The following is a 14,559-nucleotide window of genomic DNA, read 5'->3' on the forward strand; positions in this document are numbered from 1 at the left end:
TGGGCTTCCCTTGTGGCTCAGCTGGTAAAGAATCTGCCTGCAATGCAGGAGACCTGGGTTTGATCCCTGGTTTGGGAAGATCCCCTGGAGATGGGAAAGGCTACCCACTCCAGTATTCTGGCCTAGAGAATTCCATGGACTATACAGTCTATGGGGTCGCAAAGAGTCAGATACAACTTTCACTTTCACAGACTGAGCAGATAGAGGCTCCAGGTTTGCCTGGTATAAGAGACTTTCTCCAAGAGCCTTGACTAGTATTTTATCCCCTGGAAGTTTCCTAGTCACCCTCATCGGGGTCAACTGGAGAGATTGAAGGAAATGCAGATTCTAGGCCCAACAACATCTATTGCATCAGATTTTTGGGTGTGGGGCCTACGATTCTGTGTTTTGGGCAACTCTCCATGTTGAGCTCTAACACTGGGGAATTTAAAGTTGACTAAGCTCCTGGAGAGCAGGGACCATGTGTTCACTGAGACATCCCCAGAGCATGTTCAGGGCATGGCCTTGATCAAGGGCTCAGAAAGCATATGTTGGATTTGAATGAAAATGAAATGGGGCCTGTCGAGACCCCTAAGCCAATCCCTACCACCCCCACACCCCATGTCCTCACCCCAACCCCTTGCCCTAGCAGAACTGCCCCTAGGCTCTGCTCACTCCTGTGACTTCCCCTGCAGTGGAAGCAGCAGGGTACATCTGTTGCCATAAAGCTCCCCTGGCAGGGGGTGTAGAAACATAAGCCAGCTTTCAAGGCAAATACTACCCTGACTCCTCAGCCAAATGTCTTGGGTGGATACCCACAGGTTAGAGAGGAAAGCTTGGGATCTCTTCCTCTGACAAGTTTTAACCATAGGAGAGGCTTATTTATCAGAGCAACCCACCCAACATCAAGTAACAAGGGCCTGGATCTATAAGCAATGCTATATGCCTATTAGGGACTATTAAGCAGTGGTTGAAAAGTAAGAATATTAAAGAATATTTAATGACGTAGTAAAATCTTCACCCAAAAAATAAGAAAAAAGACAGAATACAAAGTTACCTGCACTGGAAAGATGTTTGTGAAATGTGGCAGAGAGGCCAGTGGTCTCCCAGTATCTGTTCTCCCCTTTTGCCATAGTAATAGAAGCCCTCCTTGGAAAAGATCCTATTTCCCAGGGGCCTTGGGACTGAGTGCTGGCTTGTAGGGTGTAAGTGGAAGTGATGTGTGTGAATTCCAGGAAGTGTCCTTTGAGGAGAAGGGGCTCCTTCTTTGCTTCTTCCCCCTGGAGCAGCTGTCTTAGGTCGTGAGTGGGAAGCACGTGCTAAGGATGGGGAGCCCCAGTTAGAAGGAGCCTGGGTCTCTGATGGTCACAGAGTCTTTGTACCAATCTGGGCTGCTTCCCTCCAGACATTTCCTAGGGAGAGTAATGAACTTGTAACTTTGGGTTTTCTCATGAAACAATTATAATCAATGTAAGATATTTGGTTAAGTAAACAGATAAGGCAGGTTCAAAATAATATGAATTGTATGATTCCAATTTTATTTTCAAATGTGTTTACATATATTACATATGTATGCTATTGATGCTTTTGAACTGAGGTGTTGGAGAAGACTCTTGAGAGTCGCTTGGACTGCAAGGAGATCAAACCAGTCCATCCTAAAGGAAATCAGTCCTGAATATTCATTGGAAGGACTGACGCTGAAGCTGAAACTCCAATACTTTGGCCACCTGATGGGAAGAACTGACTCATTTGAAAAGACCCTGATGCTGGGAAATATTGAAGGTGGGAGGAGAAGGGGACGACAGAGGATGAGATGGTTGGATGGCATCACCGACTCAATGGACATGAGTTTGAGTAAACTCTGGGAGTTGGTGATGGACAGGGAAGCCTGGTGTGCTGCAGTCCTGGGGTCGCAGAGTCAGACACAACTGAGCGACTGAACTGGCTGACTGACATATGTATGCAGAAAAGTGGATGGGAAGGTTAAAAACTAAAATGTCAGCAGAGGTTATTTCAGAGTGATGAGGCTACAAGGTTTTCACATGTAGTTTTGTTTATCCGTATTTTCCATTGATTTACAACAGAAGTTATTTAAAAAGAAGTTCTTTCCTGTAAACTTATTTAAAAAGCAGTTCTTTTTAAATAAGAAAAAATAATAAAAGGTATAAATGACCCCTATATATGATCCATATGGGTTCTAATCATAAAATATATACCTTATTCATGATTACATGGAAAAAGGCTGAAAAGAAGTGTGCTAAAGTAAATATTAATCTCCAAGGGCATGGGAAACTGTTTAAAATATATTGTTGGGAGGGAAACAGATTATTAGTATAATTCTAGGGTTTTGTTTTTTGGTAAAAAGAATAAAGTGAATATAAAAGGAACACAATGTTATATGCCAATTATATCTCCATTAGAAAAAGATTAAAACTATATAAATACACACTAGAAAAAAGAACCAGGAGGAGATTAGCCAATATATAAATTGCCTGATTCCCAAGGAGAGATTTTGGTGATTCTTATTTTTCTCTTTCTACTTTTTGGCATTTTCAAATTTTTTCCCCCATAAACCCGTAAGAAGCTTATGTATTTAAAAATGTTTTTATTTAGAGAAATTTTAACAATACAGAAAGGGGTGTTCCAAAAAATAGTAAAACACACACCCCTCCACTGCCCAGAGCTCAAATGATTAATATTTTGTTATACGTAGTTCCTGTCTTTATTTTTAAGAAACAAAGAGGAACAGTAACGTCCTCTTTATGTATGTCTATCACGATCACTAAAGACATTTAAATTAGAGAGAACTTGCCCTGTCTGGGACAGCCAGGGTGGGGCCGTGGGAGGATAGGACGGAGGCATTCAGGCCTGTTCACTTCCTTCCACCTTTGGCCAAGGGTTTGGTTCCAAGTGCCTATTTCCAGGATGGAGGTGGCCTGGGTACCAGGGTGCCAGATCGGCCTGGAGCTTCCCCTGGAGCATACAGTGGCCGGCAGGGCTGAAGAAGAGGGTCCCGGCCGAGTACTTCCCTCCTGAGGTCAGTTGGTGCCCAACCAGTGTTTATGAGGAGGGTGGGGCCCCGGTCGCCCAGCTCTGAGGCCTTTGCTCTCAGGGGAGCTGGCCCACGGCAGCCCACAAGCAAAGGGCGGCAAAACCACTGGCTCCTGAGAGGCTCGGAGGCTGGCCCCCAGCTGGGAGGATGCGGGAAGCAGAGGCCAGCAGCTAGGTGGTCAAATGGTCAGTGGAGGTTAAGGAGGATCAGAAGGAGGGAGGGGAAGGGGAGGAGGGGGGAGAAAAGGGAAGAGGCAGGAGCATTCACATTTACCCGACCTTCTATGGGTAGTTATTATGTCCATTTTACAGAAGAGGAAACTGAGGCTCAGAAGGGTTGGGTCACTTGCCCCAGGTCTCCCAGCTCCTATCAGTCCAGCCTGAGACTCCGACGACCCCAGTGCTCATGCTCCTGCAGTCACATCAGGCTATGTCATGGTGCAGTTAGGAGGCAGCCATTCAGTATGACTCAGGGCCTAGAGCAAGGCTTGGGGTCATTTGGAGGTTGATTTCCAGGAGGCAATGGGATGGGAAGATTAGGTTTCTGAGGCAGCCTGTTCTCACTCAGTGTGAGTCGACAAGGGCATCAGCCACCGTCTGGCTTGGAGGCTCAGAGAGGCTGGTCAAGTCTGAACTGATTTTGGAGAAGGAATTTCCCAGGGTCCTTTCTTTTTGACTTTACGGAAAGCAAAAGCCTCTAGGCCCAGAGCCAGTTCTTCAGGAAAATATCAGAGCATCTCCCCAGAACTGGGAGGGAGATGAGAGTGGAGCCACCTAGACCTTCCCACTCACCTGCCAGACGCACATCCCTTCCCTGTCTGCTCCTGGGCCAAGGTTGGGGGCAGGCTGCTATGTCCGCGTGTGTCTGTGCGTATGTGGGCAGCGTGTGCGCGCACACACACACACACACACAAGCATCAGCAGCAACCTCCCAGTGCACACCATTGTCAGGCCTGCCCTTGTCTCCAACACCCGGCAGAGATCCCCAAAGATGGAACAGGCCTGGAGGCCCAGGCCGAGTCATGGATGAGCTCTGTAAATGATCCATCTCCCTGTGGGCCTCCTATTTCCTTGACTCAAATGCCAGGAGGGGTGCCCTCTTGATGCCAGCGCCGTGGGCCAAGAAAGACACACATTAACTCCTCCTGGGGAGGCTGCAGTCTTTTATCAGGTGGAGTTGGTTGAAATTTTGGCTCTGCTGAATTCTGGCTATGCGATCTTGGCAGGTTCCCTAACCTCTCCGAGGTTCAATGCCTTTATCAAATGGGGATGTTTTTGTTGATGATGATGATGATAACAGACCACATACCTCCTCTTCTAGTGGCTGGAGGATTAAACCCAATAGTACACAGGAAGTGTTTGTGTGTTTCACAGAGAACCTGGTGTGCAGCAAACAGCCGGTGGAGGCACCTAACGCTTGCCTCGTTCTCGGCCTCTCCCATCCTGAGCCCTCTCTTGGGATCTGGCCTTTTCTCAGATGCGGCAAGGGAGGGATGAAACCTCCATCCCCTTCTCAGGCATTGAGTATTCCCCTGCTCAGGACTGAGGCAGCTATACAGTGTCTGAGGGCCAGCTGGAGGAATTGGGGCTGAATCTAACATGCCAGGGAAATGGGTAGAGAAAATGGGCCTCCAAAGGAGGGAGACCAACAGGTGACCCCTGGATGGAGAACCTCAAATTCCACTGCTTTCTGGCCTAACTGGGCCCCACCTTATCTCTTCTGCCCCTGCTCTCTGCAGATCCTCACAGACAGGTCACCAGTTCCTCTAGTTCCTCCAGGTGATTGTTGTTCAGTCGCCAAGTCGTGTCCAGCTATTTGTGACCGCACGGACTGCAGCACGCCAGGCTCCTCTGTCCTTCACTATCTCCCAGGGTTTGCTCAAACTCATGTCCGTTGAGTCAGTGATGCCACCCAACCATCTCATCCTCTGTCTCCCTCTTCTCCTGCCTTCCATCTTTCCCAGCATCAGGGTCTTTTCCAATGAGCCGGCTATTTGCTTCATCAGGTGGCCAAAGTATTGGAGCTGCAGCTTCAGCATCAGTCCTTCCAGTGAATATTCAGGGTTGATTATGATTGCTGCCCAGATGATTATTGTTGACAACAATTAGGATGCTGCTCCCAGGTAATGACCACTGGCTCTGTGCCCGGCGGGGCAGCAGGCATTATTTCCTTGTCGTGACAACCCAAGGGGGGATACTGTATTTTTCCCAGAAAACAGAGGAGGACTCTGAGCTCCAGAGGGGTTAAGACTTGGCCACGATGGAAGTGGCCCAGCTGAGATTGTTTTGAGGCTGAGAGAACACAGGGGCAGAGTGGATCTTGATGCACCAAGAAGACATCCTGAAGACTCAGAAGCACCGGTTGCCAGGGCTCTTGGTCTGGGATCCATGCTGTCCTGCTGGAGACTGCTCCATTCTGCTCATGGCCACCTAACTTGGCACCCAAGGGGTCCACGGGGTCCTGGCTGCGGGATGGATCTTCTGCCCACCCTCACGCTCGGGAGTTTCCTGTCTGCCCTGGGCTGAATGTTTGTGTCTCCTCCAAGTTCATATGAAGAAATCCTAATGCCCAATGTGATAGTATTAGGAGGTGGGGGCTTTGGGAGATGCCTAGGTCATGAGGGGCTTTTCTGGTGGCTCAGATGGTAAAGAATCTGCGGGCAGTGCAGGAGACTCAGGTTCAATCCTTGAGTTGGGAAGATCCCCAGGAGCAGGAAATGCAACCCACTCCAGCATTCTTGCCTTGGAGAATTCCATGGACAGAGGAGCCTGGCGGGCTACAGTGCACTGGATCATGAGGATGGAGCCTCACGAATGCTATTAGTGCTCTTAGAAGAGATCCCGCAGAGCTCCCTGGCCCCTTCCAGAACAGGGCTCTCACCAGAACCTGACCATGCTGGCACTCTGATCTGGGATGTCCAGCTTTCACAACTGAAAGAAATAAATTTCTCTTGTGTATTAGCCACCTGCTCTGTGGTGTTTTGTGATGGCAGCTTGAACAGACTAAGGCATCACCGTTCTCTCCAGGGAGCCCCTGACCCCATCCACAGCTGGGGAAGGAGACAAGGTTGCTGACTGTCTCCTTCCAGCCCAGGCTGGGCAAGGCCCAGTTAGGAGAACAGAACCACATTTTTAGTAGAGGGAATGGTTGCAAGAGCTGCAGGGCACATGGGGAGCTGGGGGGAAACTAGTCCTCAGGAAAATGCCACAACCCCTGAGGCTGGAAGAATAAAGGGAGGAGGGGTGGTACCTGAGCCCAGGGGCTGGGGCTGCCCACTGGGAACTGGAGCCACGAGGGGAGGGAGCCAGGACTGGAGACGTCCCTGGAAGCTGGGGGTCAAGTGGAGGGTAGGGACAATACCCAAACTCCTCTCTTTCTCCTATACCTTTCGTTGGGTAAACCTGGTCAGAAGCCAGTTGGCAGGGAGTCTGGGGTGTGTCATTTGCCTTCCAAAGATGTTGAGCAGAACAGATGTGCAGCAGAACTGCACATTGTCAGAGCTGGAAAGGTCCCGGGTCAGGACACAGGATGACTACTGCCGAGAGCCTCAGGCAGAGACGTGGGACCTTAGAACTGGAACGGACTCAGGGAATGTTTCTGCTGGAAGGCACACTAGAGTGTGTTTAATTCAAACTTCCGATTTTATAGCTGAAGCCTCAGCTCTCCGTGCAGTAGCCATGGGTACGTCTGAGAAGAATTTTCTAGAGATGAGGGCCATGTGACTGCTTTAGGTGTTTAGGCTGGGGCAGAGAGAGGCAAATGCTTATAATTTATCTGTGAGGTCATCATTCCAGGAAAAAGAAGAAAAATAACGATGGAACATTTATTCCACAAGGAATGGATGTGACAATAAAGAAAAAACAGATGACCAGGACATAGGCTGTTCCAAGGCAGCTTCCAGCTCCCAACCTGCTGGAGGGCTCCTGCTGGGGAGGATGGGAAGGCTCCGGAGGCTGATGGTAGGGGATCTCTGGTCACCCCGGTTGGGTCTGGTAGACCCTAACTGACAGAGCCTGTGTCCCTCTGTGTACTTGACTCACTTGGTGATCTCCACCAATCTTGTCCTTCACTCTGGTGACTGTGTTTCTCTCTGGTCCTGACTTCCTCCCCATCAGCACAGACCTCAGTGATCTGGGGTCTTACCATGCCATTCTTCCTGACCCAACAAGGCCCACCCAAGTTATAAGACCAGAGGAGATGCTGCCAATTCCAAAGCCACCCACCAGCATCTGGTTAAGAAGTGAAAGTATTAGTCTCTCAGTTGTGTCTGACTCTTTGGGACCGCATGGACTGCAGCCCGCCAGGCTCCTCTCTCCATGGTGTGGGTAGCCATCCCCTTCTACAGGAGATCTTTCCCACCCGAGGATCGAACCCAGGTCTCCTGCATTGCAGGCGGATTCTTTACCATCTGAGCCACCAGGGAAGCCTGAAACTCAGGTCCAATCCAGCTTTGTCAGTCCAAGCAAAGCTGTTTCACCTCTCTAAACCTTAATCTGCTTATCTAAAAAACGGGGCTAGCAACGATGCATACCTGCAGGGCTGTTGTGAAGGGAAAATAAGCTAACTTGTGTGCTCAGCATGTGCTGAGTGTCCCAGATGGTAACTTCAAAAGGCGTGGGAAGAAAGGCTTGGCGTTGCTGCTGACTCAGGAGGAAGCACCTCTGGACCTTGAAGGTCCTGGCTGACCAGAGTCCACTCACTGGTCATTTTCCCGGAGGTCTGATTCTCCCACATTCCAGTGGGCTGAGTAATGAGGCAGCCCTTTCCCCAGTCTGCATCAGCGGAGTTCTCACGGCTGAAGAAGGAAGTTTGTTGCTCAGAACTGGGACGTGCCCCGTTTGGGGCACCATTGATGGCTGTCTGGATGCTGATGGATGGGCACAGGGAGGCTGAGTGTCCCTGCTGCAGGACCTGCTGGGTGTCTGAGCACTGTGAGGCTCCCCCTGCCTGTTTGTCTGCAGAGTCTACCTCTGGTCTCATCTGGAGGACAAGGTTGCTAGAGTTCAGGCTCTCCCCTGGGCTTTCTCTTGTGTGCTGGGGGCGGCGGGGGGGTGGGGGTGGGGGTGGGTGGGTAGGAGGCCTAGCAGCGAATCAAAAACTTTCTTGGACTTCCCTGGTGGTCCAGTGGCTAAGATGCCTCCCTACGCATGCCTGGGTTCAATCCCTGGTGAGGGAACTAGATCCCACATGCTGCAACTAAGAGTTCATATGTCACAACTAAAAGACCCCACGTGCTGTAACTAAGTCCTAGCACAGCCAGATAAAATAAAAATAAAATAAAATACAAATGAAAGAAAACTTTCTTGTGCTCAGCATAATGTTACAGAATATTGGGACTCCAGAGCTTGAGAAAGCTTCAGACAGAATCCTGGACCATCAGGGAGTGGGGGCTGGAGCCCAGAGGGCCCTCTTGATAGACTGCACATTGTCAGTGCTGGAAAGGTCCCGGGTCTGGACACAGGATGACTACTGCCGAGAGCCTCAGGCAGAGACGTGGGACCTTAGAAACTGGAACGGACTCAGGGAAGGTTTCTGCTGGAAGGCACACTGGAGTGTGTTTAATTCAAACTTCCGATTTTATAGCTGAAGCCTCAGCTCTCTGTGCAAGTAGCCATGGGTGCGTCTGAGAAGAATTTTCTAGAGATGAGGGCCATGTGACTGCTTTAGGTGTTTAGGCTGGGGCAGAGAGAGGCAAATGCTTATAATTTATCTGTGAGGTCATCATTCCAGGAAAAAGAAGAAAAATAGTGATGGAACATTTATTCCACAAGTATGTATTGACCCCTTCTGTGCCGGTTCCGGGGGGAGATGAAGAGGGGTGAAACGCCGTAAGGGAAGAAGCAGGAGAAAACAAGTGTGAGCTGCTTCCGACAAAAGGACATTTCTTGGCTCACGCAACTGGAAGCCGAGAGGTAGGGTGGGTGTTTTGGATTAAATTGTGACCTCCTCCCAAATTCATATGTTGAAGCCTTAACTTCAATGGGGAATATATTTGGAGATAGGGATAATTAAGGTTAAATGAGGTCATAGACTGGAACCCTTATCCGTTCAGACTGGTGTCTTTATAAGAAAAGGAAGAGATACCAGAGCGCTCTCTTCTCACACACACACAGAGATGAGGCCATGTGAGGACACAGAGAGAAGGCGGCTGTCTGCAGGTCAGCCAGCGAGGCCTCACCAGAAATCAGCTCTGGACTTACAGCCTTCTAGAATCATGAGAAAGTAAATTCCTATTGCTTAAGGCCCTTTATTGTTCAGTTGCTAAGTCCTGTCTGACTCTTTGCAACCCATGGACTGTAGCACTCCAAGCTTCCCTGTCCTTCACTATCTCCCAGAATTTGCTCAAACTCACGCCCATTGAGTCAGTGATGCCATCCAACCATCTCATCCTCTGTCACCCCCTTCTCCTCCTGCCCCCAATCTTTCCCAGCATCAGGGTCTTTTCCAATGAGTTGGCTCTTTGCATGAGGTAGCCAAAGTACTGAAGCTTCAGCATCAGTCCTTCCAAAGAATATTCAGGACTGATTTCCTTTAGGATTGACTGAATGGATCTCCTTGCAGTCCAGGGGACTCTCAAGAGTCTTCTCCAACACCACAGTTCAAAAGCTTCAGTTCTTCGGCTCTCAGCTTCCTTATGGTCCAACTCTCACATCCATACATGACTACTGGAAAAAACATACAGTTGGTAGTATCTTGTTAGGTAAACCCGAGCAGACAAGACAGTGGACTTCAAAGTTGTTTAGTCCAGAAACTATGACTCCATTTCCCTGGATTCTGTCAGCTCTGCTCTCCTTGTGTATAGCCTATTTCCAAGGCTGGTAGCAAGAGCACTGCCACAGTTCTACTCCCGGGAATGTCCAGAGTTAGAGAAAGAGAGAAGGTTGCTCCATGATGTTGCTTCATAAAAACCAGAGAGCTCTTCCCCAGAAACCCCCATCAAACCTTTCCTTGTATCTCTTTGGCCCTGACTAGATCACAGGTCTAAGAGACTCCAAACACAGAAGTCTAAGCAAAATAGAAATTTCTGTCTCTTTCATATCACAGAAGAGTTTGGAAGAAAGCCATCCAAGACTAATAGGAGGGCTCCACCATCCTCCAAATGTGGCTTTCCTCTCTAGGTCTAGGGAGACTGCTTCAATTTTGCTCACCTCTCAGAAAGGGGGAAGGGCTGGGGAAGGGCAGGGGAGCATATATACATTCTTTTTGAGGGCACAGCTTAGAAGTGGTGGGCTTCCCTGGTGGCTCAGCTGGGAAAGAATCTGCCTGCAATGTGTGAGACGTGGGTTTGATCCCTGGGTTGGGAAGATGCTCTGGAGAAGGGAAAGGCCACCCATTCCAGTATTCTGGCCTGGAGAATTCCATGGACTATACAGTCCATGGGGTCGCAAAGAGTCGGACACTACTGAACGACTTTCACTTTTACACTTAGAAGTGGTAGGCTGTTGTTCACTGTCTGTTAGTGAGAACTTAAGACTCACAGCCATTCAAGCTGCAAGGGAGGCTGGGAAATGTAGTGCTTACCAGGCAGCTGTCTGCTTGGCCCCAAACAAGGAATACTGTTACTGGAGAAGAGGAGAGTGGAACCAGAGAAGTGTCTCCCGCTTACTGATTTTAGGCACAGATTCCTGAATCAGTTCTTAGAAAGGGTGGTGGGCCCACCCCTGGGCAAGGGACCAGCTTCCACAGAGGCACATGGGCTTGCCTAAGCCCCTGTATTCTGGGTCTGCTTGTTATGGCAGCTTAGCGTGTCTGCTAGACAATACACTGTGTCTTGTACTGGTCGGCCAAAAAGTTCATTCGGTTTCTCCATGTTATGGATGACCTGTTTAGCCAACCCAACGCTTCTTTGGCATCTCTTAGGAAGCTGGCAAGGGAAGAATGGGTGCTAGGTAATCAACCAGCAGGGTCCAGTATATTACCTGCCTCTGAGGCCCTCTGACTTTGGGAGGGGGATGGGTTTAAATAGGTCACTACGGGCCAACATGATAAACGGTAAACGAGCAGCAATATCTAAGTTCCAGTGAAAACAGCCGAAAGAATGAAGAGAAGGCTTCTCAGAAGGGACAAAGAGTATCATGAGTTCATTTTTTTCTGAGTCTTACAGGCTATGTGGGAATTCCCCCAAATGATTTTGGTTGGGAAAGAGCCTTTCAGACAGAGAACAGCAAAATCACAGAGACGGGAAGGCCCACGGGGTCTGGCTAGTGGTCTGGTGTGGCTCGGGAGTGGGAGGGACGCTGAGGGTAGTGAAGGAAGGCCACCTGAGAGCCTGGGGAGGCAGCGGCCTGGCTGCCAGGCCTCTGGAAGCCGCGCAGGGTTTGTGAGCTAGCAGAGACATGGGGAGATATGCGTCTTTCTCTGAGGTAGAGGCTGGAAGATGACTCGTTAGGAAGCTATTTCACAAATTTGGCTGAGTAATGAGGAGAGCCTGCAGCGGGGCTGTGGTGGTGGGAAGGGAGACAACCAGATAGTCTGCAGGGAGATTTTGGTGGCAGAACTGACAGCACTTGGTAACTGGGTGACTGAGGGGGGTGAGCAAGGATAAGGAAGGGGGTTGGGTGTGGTTAAATATGATCCTAAGTCTACATGCTTATGCTAGACATCTAGAGAAGGAGTACAAGGAAAACAAGTGTTGGGGGTGAGAGGAGAAAACGATCACCCACCCTTCTGAGCCTGGTCCATGGAAGACTTCTTTGGGTCCCTGAAAGTATGACATTCCTTCCTAACTCAGGGCTTCTGAACACTGTCCCTACTCCATGGAACACTGCCTCGTCCTCAAATCTCCAATTGGCTAATTCCTCATTTCCTCTAAGACTTCCTTTCTTCTTGTCCTTTTTTTTTTTTTTTTAATTTAAATATTTATTTATTTGGCTGTTCTGAGATCTACGCTCTTTGTTGCAGCATGCGGGATCTTTAGTTGTGGCATGTGGGATCTAGTTCCCTGACCAGGGATTGAACCTTGGCCCCCTGTATTGGGAGCATGGAGTCTTAGCCACTGGGCTATCAGGAAAGTCCCCTAAAAGCCTTTCTCGATAGCCCCCTCTGACCTAGATGAGAAACCCTCTTCGATTTTCTTATAGTATCCCAGGTCTTTTTTTTACAAGTCTCTCAATCAGGGTGGTTTAGTCACTCAGTCATTTCCATGAGGGACCACACCAGCCTTGCTCATGGCTTCATTCTCAACACCTTGTCCAGTGCCTGGTACACTGTGGGCACTTGTGCTGGGTTTGAGATATTCAATAGTTGTCTTTTGAAATAGGAGTTGGACAATAGTTTTCACCAGGGCCCATTCAGGTGTGAAGCAATGAGGCCACCATGGGGACAGTTGATTGCGACCCCTTTTATAGGCCTGGATCACTCTAGACCAGTGGTTTTCAATCAGGGGTGATTTTCTCAGCCCAGGACATTTGGCATGTCTGGAGACGTTTTGGGTAACCCTGACTTGTGTGCATTTGTGTGTGTGTGTGTTACTGAGGCTAGTGGGTAGAGGCCAAGGATGTTGCTAAACATCCTACAATGTGCAAGACAGTCCCCCACAACAAAGAAATATCCAGGCCAACATGCCAGTAGTGCCCAAGTTGAGAAACCCTGCTCTAGAGATGGATGAGCCAACTGGATGGCCAAGTGCCCATGTGGAGTACTGGCTGCTATGACCCAATCGAGGAAGAGCAAGAGAAGCTTGGCAGCTGTCACACAAAAAATACGGACTCGTGATGAGCAGCCAGGGGCCACCTTGGATCGGCCTCAGACAAAGACCCAACACCTTGGGCAGTTTCTCCTTAACTCAGCTCCCGGCTGTAAGCCCAGGAGGCCCAGCCTGGCACTCACCTCCCTCTGACTCATGCCATTGGGTTTCTTCTGCTCTTTGGTGGAAGCGGCCACCGCACACTCTTCCCACCCCATCTGCCTCGCTGATTATTTTCAGCTTGGCTTGCAGAGGCCCAACGCTGCAATTACACCCCAACCTCAATGGCTCCTTCTGAAAATAACATTTGGGTCGAAGAAAACCTCAGTCTGGTGGGCTGGATTTTATACTAAACAGTTAAAGAGTGGGTGTGGGCATGGGGGTGGGGGTGGGGACAAGGGAGTGGCACGATGGTACAATTAAGAGAAGAATCTGGAAGAAGGGCGAGGGAAGAAAGGGAAGGAGTGGTGGCAAGGGCTGTTGCAGAAAGAAAATACATCTCTGGGGGCAGGGGTCAGCCATCTTTTAGAAGTCTTATGCCAAGGCTTCATTTAAGTCCCTAATTGAAGGTTCTGTTTGCTGAAATAACTCACCCCTACCCCCAATCATTGAGGCCTGGGAAATTCATGTCTGCCTGGGGCCAGATGAATTAGTCTATGGGCATACCAATCTTTATCCAAGCTAGTGACCAGATTTTCCAACCCCAAAATAGGAGCCACATGGTTTGACAAAGGAGTTTTGCTCTCATTCCAGGCAAGCATGGCAGCCTGGGAAATGTAGTTTCAATGTTGATAGGTGGACTTTCTAAGCAGTCCCACGATCAGTGAAAAAGACAGGACCTTCAGAAGAGGGATTCTCAAGGAAATCAGAGCTGTATGGGTAACTTTAGTTCAGAGAAAAGAAGAAAACACTAGAAAAGAGAAACTTTGACTCATCCAGGGGGTAGTGGAAGGGGAGCAGTAGGAAGTGAGGAGAGAAAGGCTTGGAAGCACAGGTTGGATTCCTAGGGAAGCAGACAGAGATAAAGCTGTATGAGGTGAGAATGGGGAAAACAGGCCAAAGAGTCCAACACATCAGTTAAACGCTCAGTTGTGCAGTCAGTCAGACTTGGGTTCAAATCTGGAGTATGTTAACCACCTGGGGGATCTTCAGCAGTAACTTAGCCTCTTTTTAGGCCAGGGGCTTCCCAGGTGGCACCTATAGGTAAAGAACCCATCTGCCAATGCAGGAGAACCAGGTTCGATCCCTGGGTCAGGAAGATCCTCTGGAGAAAGCCACGGCAACCCACTCCAGTATTCTTGCCTGGAGAATCCCATGGACAGAGGAGCCTGGTGGGCTACAGTTGGAAGTGTTGCAAAGAGTCAGACATGACTGAAGTGACTTAGCACACATAGATAGCGGTATCCGTCTAGAGTGAGGTTAGTCGAGTTTGCATCCTGACTCCATGACTTCGTGCAAGTTACCTAACCTCTCTGTGGCTCTTTTCTCCTCTGTAAAATGTAAACAACATCCACCTTCTAAGGTGTCCTAAGGACTTAGAATCTTAGAACAGTGCCTGGGACACTGGCAATCACTCAGCATATGTTAGTTATTGTTATTACCTCTGGAGCTTTTTTTCAAATGTAGCAGACAAAACACTTTTAGCTAACACATACATTTTTTTTTTAATTTGAATAGTTATGAGTTTATTTTCGAGTGTATTAAAATATACGACTAGCACATCAAAGCTGTGGTTTCACTAATGTTGTTGCTTCAGGCAAGACTATGGAGAAAAAGGGAATCGATTTAAAGTTAATTTTAAAAATAAGAAAAGTTAATAAAAGTCAATTTAAAATATACAACT

The sequence above is a fragment of the Bos indicus x Bos taurus genome, chromosome 15, assembly GCF_003369695.1.
Source record: "Bos indicus x Bos taurus breed Angus x Brahman F1 hybrid chromosome 15, Bos_hybrid_MaternalHap_v2.0, whole genome shotgun sequence".
In the NCBI taxonomy this organism is placed as follows: domain Eukaryota; kingdom Metazoa; phylum Chordata; class Mammalia; order Artiodactyla; family Bovidae; genus Bos; species Bos indicus x Bos taurus.